General features: G+C 43.2%; 1 long non-coding RNA gene across 1 annotated transcript; it reads left to right on the forward strand.

Annotated features, from left to right (window-relative positions):
• The first annotated feature begins 258 nt into the window (after positions 1-258).
• Positions 259-861, forward strand: LOC139026923 (uncharacterized). The gene is made up of 2 exons (XR_011478907.1): positions 259-314; positions 373-861. It is a non-coding gene; the product is annotated as an uncharacterized lncRNA (long non-coding RNA).
• Positions 862-2,474: the final 1,613 nt, after the last annotated feature.

A 2,474-nucleotide genomic window follows, 5' to 3' on the forward strand; every position in this document is an offset into this window, starting at 1 on the left:
TTGGCTTGTGTGCAGCTACTCGGCCACGGAAACCCATTTCATGAAGCTCCCGACGAACAGTTCTTCTGTTGAAGTTGCTTCCAGAGACAGTTTGGAACTCGGCGGTGAGTGTTGCACGCTTCAGCATTCGGTGGTCCTGTTCTGTGAGCTTGTGTGGCCTACCACTTCGCTTCTGACCCGTTGTTGCTCCTAGACGTTTGCACTTCACAATACAAGACTTAGTTGGCCGGGGCAGCTCTCGTATATGTTTGAGCTACGATCCCAGGCCGTATCTGAAATATCTGAATACCCAGGCCGTATCTGAAATAACCCACGTGAAATAACCCAGGCCGTTCTGAATAACCGGCGTATCTGAAATAACCCTATGCCCAGGCCGTATCTGTTATAACCGGTCGTATCTGTTATAACCCAGGCCTATTCTACGCTATACGCGATTAGCCATGCATTGAATGGTCTTTTTTGCCAGCAGTGATTGAGTGATATTATTAGTCAGAATTATGACTATCCATCTACTCAAGCATTACGAATAATAAGCTATTTTACATAAGTCTACAAATATGATAATGCATCGATACTTTAATACGAAGGTGCATTTTTATGGTGAAAATCAGCTTCCCCAAAGTTGGAAGTCACCTATGTATGTCTGGTAGTCTACACGGTTAGGAAATAGGATTCATGTGCTAGAGACAGCTGGGGTCCTCTTTACATAGTGGCCAGGCAACTCAATGACTGGGCTTATAAGAACACGTTTTCACTAGGCTCTGTAGGCTCAATGACTGTGGCTTTAAGAAACGTTTTCACTAGGCTCTGTAGGCTCAATGACTGTGGCTTATAAGAACACGTTTTCACTAGGCTCTGTAGGCTCAATGACTTGGCTTTAAAGAACACGTTTTCACTAGGCTCTGTAGGCTCAATGACTTGGCTTTAAGAACACGTTTTCACTAGGCTCTGTGATCTCTAACCGTGTTTCCAGGGGTCCTAGTCTATAGGCTACGTTTGTTTATTGGACATTTTTAGATGTGATATCAACCTTATTAAAACATATAGGGCTATGGGCTATGCTACGTGATGCGTGCGACTATGACCTGGGAAAAGGCATGCGCTGTTTCTTGCTTTAGACTGCATACGCTGGACAACATTCACGTGACAATATTGTCAACCAATAGAAATGTTATGAAGTTAATCTTGTCTTTTACATATACTAAATAATATGTGTGAATTATATGTCATGTTTTTTKCCCACGGTTCATTTTCATGCAAGCCGTGCATGCTACTCCTGTTGCAAAGCAATGTACTTAATATTAGGAACGTTGATAAATAATCAAACTGCATTGGGAAGTATTCAGACCCCTTCCTTTCTCCACATCCTGTTACATTACAGCCTTATTCTAAAATTGATTAAATTGCTTTTTTTTACTCATCAGTCTACACACAATACCCCATAATGACAAAGCAAAAACAGGTTTTACAACATTTTCCCAATTTATATATAAAAAAATACCTTATTTACAGAACTCCACCTATCAGGCCTTTRTGGTAGAGTGGCCAGACGGAAGCCACTCCTCAGTAAAAGGCACATGACAGTCCGCTTGGAGTTTTGCCAAAAGGCACCTAAAGGACTCTCAGACCATTTAGAAACACGATTCTCTGGTCTGATGAAACCAAGATTGAACTCTTTGGCCTGAATGCCAAGTGTCAAGTCTGGAACAAAGCTGGCATCATCCCTACGGTGAAGCATGGTGGTGGCAGCATCATGCTTTGGGGATGTTTTTCAGTGGCATGGACTAGGAAATTAGTCTGGATCTAGGGAAAGATGAATGGAGCAAAGTACAGAGAGATCCTTGATGAGAACCTGGTCCAGAGCACTCAGGACCTCAGACTGTGGTGAAGGTTCACCTTCCAACAGGACAACGACCCTAAACACACAGCCAAGACAATGCAGTAGTGGCTTCGGGACAAGTCTCTGAATGTCCTTGAGTGGCCCAGCCAGAGACGGACTTGAACCCGATCGAACATCTCTGGAGAGACCTGAAAATAGCTGTGCAGGAGCTCCCCATCCCTGACAACTTGAGCCATCGCAGAGAGAATGGGAGAAACTCCCAAATACAGGTGTGCCAAGCTTGTAGCGTCATACCCAAGAATACACGAGGCTGTAATCGCTGCCAAAGGGGCTTCAACAAAGTATGGATTAAAGGGTCTGAATACTTATGTAAATGTGATGTTTTTGTCTTGTCATTATGGGGTATTGTGTGTAGATTGGTGAGGGGGGGAATGATTTATTCCGTTTTAGATAAGGCTGTAAGTAACAAAATTTGGAAAAAGTCAAGGAGTCTGAATACTTTACGAATGCATTGTATATGGTTTTTGTATGTATTGTGATACATGGTTGGGATACGTCTGATGTGTGGTTGTCTCGCCGGCTATCTTAGATGAATCTACAAGCTGTGGGTAGCTCTTGATGGGAGTGTCTGCTA

Source organism: Salvelinus sp. IW2-2015, unplaced genomic scaffold, assembly GCF_002910315.2.
Source record: "Salvelinus sp. IW2-2015 unplaced genomic scaffold, ASM291031v2 Un_scaffold6375, whole genome shotgun sequence".
NCBI lineage: Eukaryota > Metazoa > Chordata > Actinopteri > Salmoniformes > Salmonidae > Salvelinus > Salvelinus sp. IW2-2015.